Source organism: Sciurus vulgaris (assembly GCF_902686455.1).
Source record: "Sciurus vulgaris genome assembly, chromosome: 3".
Classification (NCBI taxonomy): Eukaryota; Metazoa; Chordata; class Mammalia; order Rodentia; family Sciuridae; genus Sciurus; species Sciurus vulgaris.
The window spans coordinates 118,768,048-118,782,030 of NC_136463.1; the positions used below are offsets into that span (position 1 = coordinate 118,768,048).

The 13,983-nt window shown below is 37.0% G+C and overlaps 1 pseudogene across 1 annotated transcript; it reads left to right on the forward strand.

Annotated features, from left to right (window-relative positions):
• The first annotated feature begins 8,050 nt into the window (after positions 1-8,050).
• LOC306655753 (melanoma inhibitory activity protein 2-like) lies at positions 8,051-10,129 on the forward strand (annotated as a pseudogene). The gene has a single exon. The product of its transcript is annotated as a melanoma inhibitory activity protein 2-like (transcript).
• Positions 10,130-13,983: the final 3,854 nt, after the last annotated feature.

The following is a 13,983-nucleotide window of genomic DNA, read 5'->3' on the forward strand; positions in this document are numbered from 1 at the left end:
TAGTTCAAAGCTATAAACATCTCCCAAACTGAAGTCTCAGAGTGCAGCAACCAAAGTAAATAACCATATATAAAAAACAATTTCCAGTGACAACCCAACATTGTCAATATTATAGTGTCATCTAGGGCAGTATGGGTGGAGGCACTGGAGAGATTGAATTCAACTTTATTCTAAATGACTCACACTCACAATCATGACAGCCTATACTAATTCACTCAATGTGAATGAATTCAATAGAATTCATTCTATATACTGGTAAGTTTGCACAGAATGTATTGTGTTTCAGGACAATGAATATAACCATATGTTATCTATGTTATCAGAATATTCCATGTATTCTGAACTTCTGAGTCCATATCGTTGGCTGAGTATAGAGCACACATAACATAGAAATAATTAATAAAGGAAAATACATTTACAGGCGCCAATGAAAAAATTCACAGAAGTAACCATTAGAATGGCAATGGAATGTCAGGGTTAGTAGAGGCCACTAAGTTCAGGTTTCCAGTGAAATTACAGAGAAGCCAAGGCCACAGCCCTGCACGGCAAGGAGGCAGAAGTGGGGAGCATGCACTAGTCTGTGAACTGGAGCTAGATATAACAACTGGAATAAGAGACAAACCTTGACTATGGGGAGAAAAGTCCCCCCAACCAGACACACAAGTCTTCATTTTGAAAGTACTGAGCCTGAATTCATGGTACACACAAAATACAAACCTATTTAAAACCAAAATGACCTCAAAGAGTTCAGAAAGAAGCAGTAAGCAAAACACTACCCAGAGAAGCCTCCATCTATTAGGATGAAAATCTCATCTCAAAGATGAACTCACAGAAAACAAGTTAAAAACATATAAGAATGGTATATATTTACCATGATGTATATTTCCAAAGAGAATTTACACCTGAAGAAATGTCTTAATAGACACATTTGTGGAATATTACTCAGAAATTATGGCATTGGCCTAATCATCCGCCATTTGCCTGCCTCTTGCCAGTCCATCACCTGCCTTACACCTATTCATCACCCAAAGCATGAGGTTCACCTCCTGATCGTCCCACAACAGTCGGCAAACTGACTGCCGACCGCCAGTGGAGCACCTGGCTGCTGTTGCCTGGAAGTTCACTGTTACAGTACCTGCAGGTTTGATTACATGTGGCTGCCACCATTTTGAGACAACAGCCAGGCCCCGTAGGACCCCTGGCCAGACTGACTGAGCCCCGCCTACAGGATTCCTCAGCCCGACAGATCACTCCCTGCCTCTGGGGCCCTCACATCAACTGATTGCTCCCTGCCACCAGGACCCCCAGACCAACTGACTGCACCCTATCAACGGGACCCCAGACCGACTGATTACACCCGGTCTCCAGGATCCCACAACCACACCAAACACACCGGACATCCAGGACCCCTGCCTGACCAACCACATCCCACCTCCAGGACCTCCAGCTGATTTCGTCCACACCCTGAGTGCAGCTCCCCATTTGCCAACACATTTCGAAGCCAGAGTGGCCATCTTGGATAATCCTGGAAGCCATAGCTCCTATCTTTGGGTGGGGCAAATTCCATCCTGAGACGCCTGCTGGAGGCTTGAAGCTCATTGTCAGGTACCTCTCATGCATCAGGCTACTGAACTCTGGGAGGTTTCATTACTGTATGACTGTTATACAGTAGATTTTCTTTTTTCTCCTTTTTAACAAAATTTAAGTTTTTATTTCTTGACTTTTCTTGTTCTCTTTTCCTTTTGTTTACCTGTTCCCTCAGAGTCTCTTTCTCCCTTTTTTGCATGCTAATATCCGATTTCTTTTGATTACACTCTCACCCTTTCTATTATCTAGAACTTCTGTATAATCTTTTCTTATCCCATTAACAGCCACATTCTATATCCCTCTGCATCCTCTTTGTCCTACATCAGAAACTACAGACCTTATTGCAAATCTGTTTGTTTTATTGAAGATAATATTTGAACTCATTCTGTTTTTATGACAATTTTGTTATTATCTTCATAGGGGCTATTTGGTCTAGGATTGCATAGTGTCTGAATTGGGCACTGCTAATATTGACCTCCCCTTAAAGAAAGGGTTTTGGAAACATATAGGGCCATGATAAGCCTATAGGGGGAAATCTGCAATACCCCAGATCTGCACTGTTAGAGGGGAAGATACATGAACGACATGAAAAAACAAGGGAAGAAAATGATCCAAACAAATCTAGATTCTATATTAATAGAATCTAATGACAGTATGTTAGAAGAAATGTCAGAAAAGGACTTCACATTATACATGATTAAGATGATTCGTGAAGCAAAGGATGAGATAAGAGAGCAAATGCAGGCAATGAATGATAATACCAATAAGCTGAAAGAGCACCTGCAGGAAGCAAAAGATCATTTCAACAAAGAGATAGAGATTCTCAAAAAAAAAAAAAAAAAAAAAAAAACAAATCCTTGAGATGAAGGAGACAATAAACCAAATAAAAAACTCAATGGAAAGCATCACCAACAGACTAGACCACTTGGAAGACAGAACCTCAGACAATGAAGACAAAATATTTAATCTTGAAAATAAAGTGGTCCAAACAGAGAAGATGGTAAGAAATCATGAACAGAATCTCCAAGAACTATGGGACATCATGAAAAGACCAAATTTAAAAATTATTGGGATTGAGGAAGGCACAGAGATACAAATGAAAGGAATGAACAACCTATTCAATGAAATAATATCAGAAAATTTCCCAAGAATGAAGAATTTTGAAATGCAAAATCAAATACAAGAGGCTTACAGAACACCAAATGCACAAAATCACAACAGATCTACACCAAGGCACATTATAATGAAAATGCCTAACATTCAAAATAAAGATAGGATTTTGAAGGCCGCTAGAGAAATGCATCAGATTACATATAGGGGGAGACCAATACGGATAGCAGCAGACTTCTCAACCCAGACTCTAAAAGCTAGAAGGACCTGGAACAACATATTTCAAGCTCTGAAAGAACATGGTTGCCAACCAAGAGTCCTATACCCAGCAAAACTAACCTTCAGATTTGAAGATGAAATAAAATCCTTCCATGATAAACAAAAGTTAAAAGAATTTACAAATAGAAAGCCTGCACTACAGAATGTTCTCAACAAAATATCCCATGAGGAGGAAATGAAAAACAACAATGGAGGTCAGCAAAGGGAGGAACTACCTTAGAGAAAGGAGAAAGCAAGCCAACTTAAAAACCAAAAATAAGCCAAATGACTGGGAATACAAATCATATCTCAATAATAACCCTGAATGTTAATGGCATAAACTAATCAATCAAAAGACATAGACTGGCAGAATGGATTAAAAAGAAAGACCCAACAATATGCTGCCTTCAAGAGATTCATATCATAGAAAAAGACATCCACAGACTAAAGGTGAAAGGATGGGAAAAAACCTACCACACACATGGACTCAGTAAAAAAGCAGGGGTTTCCATCCTTATATCAGAGAAAGTGGACTTCAAGCCAAAGTTAATCAGAAGGGATAAAGAAGGACTTTTCATACTGCTTAAGGGAACCATAAATCAGGAAGACATAACGATAGTAAATATTTATGCCCCAAAAAATGGTGCATCCCTGTACATCAAACAAATCCTTCTCAGCTTCAGGAATCACATCGAGCACAACAAAATAATTCTGGGTGACTTTACTGCACCACTGTCACCACTGGATAGCTCTTCCAAACAAAATCCAACCAAAGAAACCATAGAACTCAATAACACAATCAATAGTCTAGACTCAATAGACATATATAGAATATTCCATCCATCAACGAGTAGATTCACTTTCTTCTCAGCAGCACATGGAAATTTCTCAAAAATAGAACATATGTTATGCCACAAAGCAGCCCTTAGGAAATGCAGAAAAATAGATACTGCCTTGTGTTCTATCAGATCATAATGGACTGAGAATAGAAATCAATGACAAAATAAAAAACAGAAATTACTCCAACACCTGGAAACTAAATAATATGCTATTGAATGAAACATGGATAACAGAAAACAACAGGGAGGAGATAAAAAAAATTCTTAGAGGTCAATGAGAATGATGATACAACATATCAAAATCTCTGGGACACTATGAAAGCGGTACTAAGAGGAAAATTCATTGCATGGACTGCATTCCAGAAAAGAATGAAAAGTCAACAACTAAATGACCTAACATTACAGCTCAAAGCCCTAGAAAAAGAAGAACAGAATAACAGCAAAAGTAGTAGAAGACAGGAAATAATTAAAATCAGAGCTGAAATCAATGAAATTGAAACAAAAGAAACAATTCAAAAAATTGACAAAACAAAAAGTTGGTTCTTTGAGAAAGTAAACAAAATAGACAAGCCCTTAGCCGCACTAACAAAGAGAAGGCGAGAGAAAACTCAAATTACTAAAATTCATGATGAAAAAGGAAATATCACGACAGACATCACTGAGATACAGAACATACTTAGAAGCTACTTTGAAAATCTGTATTCCAACAAAATAGAATCTACCAAAGACATTGACAAATTTTTAGAGACATATGCTCCTCCCAAACTGAACCGGGAGGACATACACAATTTAAACAGGTCAATATCAAGCAATGAAATAGAAGAAGCCATTAAAAACCTACCATCCAAGAAAAGCCCAGGACCAGACGGATTCTCAGCTGAGTTCTACAAGACCTTCAAAGAAGATCTCATTCCAATACTTCACAAAGTATTCCAGGAAATAGAAAAAAGAGGGTACCCTACCAAACTCATTCTATGAAGCTAATATCACCCTCATACCCAAACCAGGCAAAGACACATCAAGGAAAGAAAATTTTAGATGAATATCCTTGATGAATATAGATGCAAAGATCCTTAACAAAATATTGGCAAACCGTATCCAAAAGCATATTAAGAAAATCATGCACCACGATCAAGTGGGGTTCATCCCTGGAATGCAAGGATGGTTTAACATCCATAAATCAATAAACGTAATCCATCATGTCAATAGACTTAAGGCTAAGAATCATATGGTTATTTCAATTGACACAGAAAAAGCATTCGACAAAATACAACACCCCTTCATGCTCAAAACACTAGAAAAAATAGGGATAGTAGGAATACACCTGAACATTGTAAAGGCTATTTATGCTAAGCCCATGGCCAACATCATTCTTAATGGAGAAAAACTGAAACCATTCTCTTTAAAAACGGGAACAAGACAGGGATGTCCTCTTTCTCCACTTCTATTTAACATTGTCCTCGAAAATCTAGCCAGAGCATTAGGCAGACTAAAGAAATTAAAGGGATATGAATAGGAAAAGAGGAACTTAAGCTGCCACTGTTTGCTGATGACATGATTCTATATTTAGAAGATCCAAAAAACTCCTCCAGAAAACTTCTAGACCTCATCAATGAATTCAGCAAAATAGCAGGCTATAAAATCAACATGCATAAATCTAAAGCATTTTTATATGCAAGCGATGAAACAGCTGAAAGGGAAATGAGGAAAACAACTCCATTTGCAATAGCCTCAAAAAAAAAAAAAAAATACTTGGGCATCAATCTAACCAAAGAGGTAAAAGATCTCTACAATGAAAACTACAAAACTTTGAAGAAAGAAATTGAGGAAGACCTTAGAAGATGGAAAGATCTCCCATGTTCTTGGATAGGCAGAAATAATATTGTCAAAATGGCCATACTACCAAAAGTGCTATACAGATTCAATGCAATTCCAATTAAAATCCCAATGATGTACCTTACAGAAATAGAGCAAGCAATCATGAAATTCATCTGGAAGAATAAGAAACCCAGAAGAGCTAAAACTATCCTTAGCAGGAAGAATGAAGCAGGGGGTATAACAATACCAGAACTTCGACTATACTATAAAGTAATAGTAACAAAAAAGGCATGGTATTGGCACCAAAATAGACAGGTAGATCAATGGTACAGAATAGAGAACGCAGACACAAACCCAAATAAATACAATTTTCTCATACTAGACAAAGATGCCAAAAATATGCAATGGAGAAAAGATAGCCTCTTCAACAAATGGTGCTGGGAAAACTGGAAATCCGTATACAACAGAATGAAACTAAACCCCTCTCTCTCGCCCTGCACAAAAATCAACTCACAATGGATCAAGGACCTTTAAATCAGACCAGAGACCTTGCATCTTAAAGAAGAAAAAGTAGGTCCAAATCTTCACCTCATTGGCTTAGGTTCAGATTTCCTTAACAGGACTCCCATAGCACAAGAAATAAAAGCAAGAATCAACAACTGGGATAGATTCAAACTAAAAAGCTTTCTCTCAGCAAAGGAAACTATCAGCAATGCCAAGAGAGAGCCTACAGAGTGGGAGAATATCTTTGCCACTCATACTTCAGATAGAGCACTAATTTCCAGAATATATAAAGAACTCAAAAAACTCTACAACAAGAGCACAAATAACCCAATCTAGAAATGGGCTAAGGATATGAACAGACACTTCACAGAAGATCTACAAGAAATCAACAAACATATGAAAAAATGTTCACCATCTTTAGTAATAAGAGAAATGCAAATCAAAACTACACTAAGATTCCATCTCACCCCAATTAGAATGGCAATTATCAAGAATACAAGCAACAATAGGTGTTGGCGAGGATGTGGGGAAAAAGGTACACTCATACTTTGCTGGTGGGGCTGCAAATTAGTGCAGCCACTCTGAAAAGCAGTGTGGAAATTCCTTAGAAAACTTGGAATGGACTCACCATTTGACTCAGCTATCCCACTCCTTGGCCTATACCCAAAGGACTTAAAATCAGCACACTACAGAGATACAGCCACATCAATGTTCATAGCTGCTCAATTCACAATAGCCAGACTGTGGAACCAACCTAGATGTCCTTCAATTGATGAATGGATAAAGAAACTGTGATATATATATATATAATATATATATATATATATATAATGGAATATTATATATATTAATTATATATATTATATATATTAATATATATAATTATATATTAATATTATTATATTAATTAATTATATATTATTATATATATTATTATATTAATTATATTATATATTAATATATAATGGAATATTATATATATAATATTATATATATTATAATGGAATATATATATATATATATATATATGGATATATATATATATAATGGAATATTACTCAGCTATAAAGAATAATAAAATTATGGCATTTGCAGGCAAATGGATGAAATTGGAGAATATCATGCTAAGTGAGATAAGCCAATCTCAATAATCCAAAAGGCGAATGATCTCACTGATAACCAGATGATGACACATAATGTGGGTTGGGAGGGAGGCAAGAATGGAGGAAGGAGGGACTGTATAGAGGGAAAAGAGGGGTGGGAGGGGTGGGGGGAAGGAAAACTAACAGAATGAATCAAACATTATTACCCTATGTAAATGTATGATTACACAAATGGTATGCTGTTACTCCATGTACAAACAGAGAAACAACATGTATCCCATTTGTTTACAATAAAAAATAAATAAAAAAAAAGAAAGTGTCAACAGGGCTGGGGATGAAGCTCAGTGGTAGAGAGCTTGCCTAGCATACACACGGCCTTGGAGTTTAACCCCCAACACTGCAAGAAAAGGACAGGGATGGAAGGGAAAAGGAGGCAAGGAAAAAGAAAAAAGGAAGGAAAGGGGAGGAGACAGAAAGAAATGAGTCATTAAAACAAAAGGGCATGTGGTTCAAATTTAAATATATGGCATTAAGCTCTTACAAAAAAGTTTACTAAGCTTTAGAATTTTAGTTATATCAACTGGATGATATTTTGACTACACAGAATAAGTAGCGCTTAATAAGCGCCATGGTGGCCTGGCCGAAACCAGAGGGGTGGGCAGCAAGGGGGCTCCTGTGGGACCGGCTTGAACCTGTGCTGCTTGGGATGTGGGCGGGGCATAGCAGAGGGGGAGGGGTCGGGCAGGGCAGTGAGGTCACAGGGCAGTGAGGTCACAAAGCCCGTGGGGGCGTTTTGCCTGGTTCCCCACACACCTCCAGCATTCTGTTCCTAGCGATTGGCTTGGTGGCAGGTGCAGGTTTAGGCTCCCACCCAAAGTCTAGTGTCCGAAGCCTGTTTTCATGGCTGGGCAGGATGTAGTTACCAAAGTAGTTTTGGTGTGATGGAGGGGCCAAGGGCCGCCCCTCAGTCTTACTGGGACCTGGGTCTGGAAAAAATATTCAGGGTTGTGCCAGCATTGCCTGAAGATGGAAGACTAGGCCCTAATCCTGATACCTTTCATCTGGAGCTGGTAATATGTGTAGCTATTGAATTTTTTACTGTTCTCTTGTTTTTATGGAGAAGTGTTCAGTCTGTTAGAAGCAGACTTTATGTGAAGAGAAAAAAAGCTTGCTCTAAAACTTTCTGAACTAATTGAAGAAAAATGTAACCTACTTGATAAAGTTAGCCTTCTTCAAAAAGAGCATGAAGGCTTATAGTTGTCTTTCAAGGATGCCAATCCTGAGAAGGCATCAAGAGAAGTGCAACATTTGGAGATAATACATGAAATGCTGAATAGGTCCAAATCTAAACTTGAGGATAAAATACTCTTTATAGAAACAGAGCTAAAAGAAGAGAAATCTAAACGTTCTGAACAGGATGAATTGATGGGAGATATATCATAAAGGATAAAGTCCCTAGAAGAGAAATCAAAATCCCTCATATCACAAGTAGCTGAAGCTAAAACAACCTTAAGACTATTTCAAATGAATGAAGAAGACCTTAAGGTAACAATAAAAGAGGCTTTGAATGAAAATTCCCAACTGCAGGAAAGTCAGAAACACCTTTTACAAGAAGTTGAAGTATGGAAGGAAAAAGTGAGTGACCTTAAAAAAACAGAAAATAACATCTGAAGACTCTAAAGTACAGGCAGAACAAGTTCTAATTGATAAAGAAAATCACATTAAGTCTCTGACTGAATGCTTGCTAAAAATGAAAGATCAGTCTCCTGTGCTTGGAGAAGACCTAACAGATGATGGTAACTTGGAGCTGGAGATGAAGAGTGAATCAGAAATTGGTGCTCACTTAGGTAATCAGTCAAAAGAAGCCTTGAAGGAACTGGTCTATGTAGCTGAGTTAAATGCCTCTTTAGAAACCTTAGAAGGAGAAAGACGTCAAATTTATACTTTATTATCTGAAGTAGATAAAACAAAAGAGGATCTGATAGAAGGTATTAAAAATCTTCAGACCGAACAAGAATCTTTCAGTCAGAAAACACACAGTTTGAAAGTGAGAATCAGAAGCTTCAGTAAAAATTTAAGGTAAAGATGGAACAACATCAAGAAAATGCAGTGAAACTCCACAGGAAATTAGGAGTAGAGGAAAAGTGTCGGTTAGAGGAAGAGGAGAGGTTTTCCAAGGTTGATCGAAAGATCAACCGTGCAGCTAAAGAGCTGGAGACCTATAGAAATCGAGCCAAAGATCTTGAGGAAGAATTGGATACCATCGTTCATTATTATGAGAGGCGGAGTATTTCCTATGAGAAAAAAGCAAGTGATAATGCATTGGCAGCTTGGAGAGCTGAAAAAAACCTCAAGTATTTCAAGACAGTAAATGCTCACAAGAGACAAAAATTAACTGAAATGGAGTTTCAATTTAAACTTTTAGAAGATCCGTATGCACTTGATGTTTCGAATATAGCATTTGCCAGAGGGCAGTCCCCATATGGTCCCTCACCATTGAGTGGACCTTCATCTGAAATGAGAGCTTTTCCTTTGGAAAAGAAGGGTCCACCCAGATTGTCACCTTTACATCCAGGGGAAGGAGGAAGAGGCTCAGGAGGCCCAGAGGATCCTCTGGACCATCACATTAGCAATAAAAGAAGAGAATCAAGCTCTGATTCAGTAACTGATCCTCACAGAGCACGTGCGGACACTGGGCCCCTGTCATCGCCACGAGAACCGGAATGTAAGATGATGATCCGTCCACCAGGCCGACCATATTGGCAACATGGATATTATTCTAATTATGGAAGACCATCTGAACCAGGAGAACTGCCTTCAATCCAATGCAAAAATGTCTATTCACTGAGGTGTTTTCCTCATTATCCTCCGCCAAGAGCTGAATTTTTTCTCCCTACCCCCACATTCTGAGAGCAGAAGCGAGTTCCCTTCAGGGTTGATTCCACCTTCAAATGAGCCTGCTGTTGAATATCCAGAACCACAGCAAGAAACCTAACTCTATTTGATCTCTCTTCAAAATATGACATCTCTTATTTTTAGTTTAACTAACTGCTTTTAGTTATTATATTTTTGCTCCAACAGAAGCTTAATTAAATTAGAATTCTGAAGATATTGTATAAATAAAGATGATTTCAATATGAATCTTATGAGTAAATTATATTCATTTTATTTTATAGTATAACTTTTAATTTGATTAATCTAGTATTACTTAACAATGGGAGTTTTATATACATAATCTTGCAGCTGGGGATATTTTAAACTCCAAAGACTGTGCCTTTATGCCAAGAAATATATTTGCTATGATTGTCACAAATGTGAAAATATCTTTATGCTTTATGAAATATTTTAATTGTTTTAAAGTCTTGTTTGGCATTGATGATACTAATAAAATCAGTTTTTCCATAAAAAAAAAAAGAAATTATGGCATTTGCAGGTAAATGAATGGAGTTGGAGAATATCATGCTAAGTGAAATAAGCCAATCCCAAAAAACCAAAGACCAAATGTTTTCTCTAATAAGTGGATACTGATCCATAATGGGGCAGGGAGTGGGAGCCAGGGAAGAATGGAGGAACTTTGGATAGGGCAGAGGGGAGGAAGGGGGGAGGGAAAAGGGTATGGGGGTGGGAGAGCTGGCAGAATGAGATGGACATTGTTAACCTTTGTACATGTATGGTCACATGAATGGTGTGACTCTGAACGGTGTACAGCCAGAGAAATGAGGAGTTGCACTCCATTTGTGTACAATGAATCAAAATGCATTCTGCTGTCATGTATAACTAATTAGACAAATAATTTTAAAAAATAGATGTCTCTGAATGTCAAAATAATCATAACAATCCTCAGATAGACAAGGAAAGATTAGTATCCATGTACCAAGCATTAAAAGTTATATAGTAAAAACAGGGATATGGAAAAAAAAGTTTTAGTCTTAAAAAATAAAAGCATAGCCATTTATATTTTTTTTAAAAGTCAGTAGATGTGAGCAAATAACAGATGGAATGTAATTAAGTAAAGAATTAATAAATTAGAAAGCACTGAGAAAATTTTTTTTTAAAATACAGCTCAGAGGCACTAAAATAGAAAATAAGAAATATAGAGATATCAAAAAAAAAAAAAAAAAAAACTCCAGAATTCATCTAAGGGCATAGTAGAGAAACATCTCTGAAAAGATATTGGCAGGAAAAAAAAAAAAAAAAAACAGAAATAAAGAAAGCCACAAGTTTTCCAATTGGAAAAATGACATCAAATGGTAAGGTTAAGGGGAAAAATCATATATAAGCACCATGATAATCAAACTGTAGAATTCAGGCATAAGGCAAAATTTTAAAACCATCAAAGAAAAATATGTATAGCATGTACAAAGGAATAGTAATTCATTGAAAAAGTCTCCAGTGACATGGATCCACAAACTCCCTACCCCGCTGTTTCATGATTCTCTAAAGAAGACTCACAGAACTTACAATAGAATCATACTCGTGGCTACAGTTGATGGCATCAAAGGACAAAATACAGAATGGACAATAAAAAAAGGCTCATTAAAGTCCAGAGGAAAGCAAGAAAATGATTTTACAACTCCTGTCCCAGAGGAGTTACCAGGATGCACTAGAATCCTCCACCAACAAGATATAACAACATGCGTGAAATGTTCTTTACAGGAAAGCTCATTAGAGACTCAGGGCTCAGGGTGTCTGTTGGGAGTTAATCATGTAGACACACGCTGCCCAGCAAGTACCAAATTCCAGATTACCAAGAGAAAAGCAGAGATTCAGCATAAACAACATTGTTTTTGCAAACACTTTTGATATATCGAGTTCCTTTTATGAGGAAATGGTGGGAAACCTCTCGAATCTGAAGTTCCCAGATGCCAACCAAGCCTACCTTTTAAGGAGGGCTTTCTAAAGAAAGCAGCTTCAGACCTGCTATGCTAACTCCTTTCTACATGCTTTTTTATTACCAGGAGCAGGTGCTGAAAGACAGTTGGGAGTCATTCTGTTCTATAATTGCTCTTCAAATTTCAAGCAGTTGCATAGATATTATAGAAAGGCAAAACGAGAAATAAAAATGATTACTACTCTATGCAAGAAATTTTTTCTCTGGTCTCCTATGTTATAAACAGTATGGATGATCAAACTTATACCATTATTTTAGTTAGCAACCCTGCATTGATGGGTCCATAAATTTATGTCCAACTAGACATCCTCCATGAGTTCCAGATCTAGATCTTCAACATGCACTGCAAATGTCTACATGTATGCCCCAAGGTATACCTCACATCTACTAGGACCTCCAATTTTTATTACTGTGATTTAAAAACAAAAAATTTTCTTCACTTCATATCTTCCAATGTTATCTTCATATAAACTAGAGCTCTCAATATCTAAGAAAATTTGTCAAAAATCAGATAAAATTTTTAAGCAAAATCTCAGTAAGTACCCAAAAGTTAATGAACATTTGGAATTTGAAATAAAAATAATATACCATTGCACTAAAAAAAAAATCCCACTTAAGTCTAATCAAATCACAGATGAGAAAAATAATAACAATGTTTAAATAGAGAAATATATCATATTCATGAATTAAAAGTCAATATTTATTCTTAAAATGTTACTTATACTCAATTTGATCTACATGTGAAAAAATGCAAATTAAAATTTCAGCAAGCATTTCATAGATCTCAACAAACTGAATCTAAAAAATTACGTGGAAAAACAAAGAAATTAGAATAGACAAAATTACTGTTATAAAAAAGAACTCAAAGAATTCCCATTACCCATTTTCAAGAGTTGCTAGAAACTTATTAGGAATTAAAAATGGTATGGTATTGAGAAAAGGAAGACACACCAATCAAGAGAGCTAGGCATTGCACAATATAGATAATTAACCAGGAGGTCAGGTTCCTTTTTCCACATGCTTACACTTGCAGAGTGGTGGCTCTCCAGTGGTCATTGGCCCTGAAGACACAGAATTCTGGGGACCCCATCATCATTCCCCAACTCATTCAGGGTAAAGAATTCATGATGGGAGAAATAAAGCAAGGAGACTGGAGGCTGCTCCCACCCAGAATACTGGCTATAAGAGTAGCCCATCTCTAGTCTCATCCCTCTGAACCTCTACTTTGTGGTTCGGAGATCTTATGAAAGAAGCAGGCCATAAAAACAGGAAGTGTTGAAGTTCTCCCCAAAAGAACAAACCTTTTTTGAAACACACTGTGAAAAAGAAACAAACCTCTCAAAAACAACGACTATTTTGGTTATAAACATTAAGAGTATGGTAGCGTCGTGAAAGCAAGCTCAACCATAGGCCAAGTCAGTTGCCAGAGACTCTGGAAAGACCCTGTTAAGAAGAGTCATCCTGCAATCTGAACAAAGCTCAGACTGGCCTCACAAAATAATCCTGGTGAGAGAGTGAACCCAGGAAGAATGTGATCATACCTAAGGAGTAACATTAGAAATTTCAAAGTAAGAGAAACAGATCACTAAAATAGCCTGGCCAAATCACTAAACAAATAAACAAGTAACAGTAATAGCCCCAGTGGCTGGGTAAGAGTTCAGAGTTGCTACAATAAAGTATTTTAAAATGTCCCTTCCTCAAGAAAAATCTCAGAAACATGCACACAAAAATGTCAAAAGTATAACTCACACTGGAAAAATATAGCAGGCAAAAGAAATTTTCTATGAGATGGCCTAGAATTTGTATTTCACAGAAAACTCTTCAATGCAATCATTGTAAATAAGTTTAAAAACTCACAGAAACCTATCTAGAG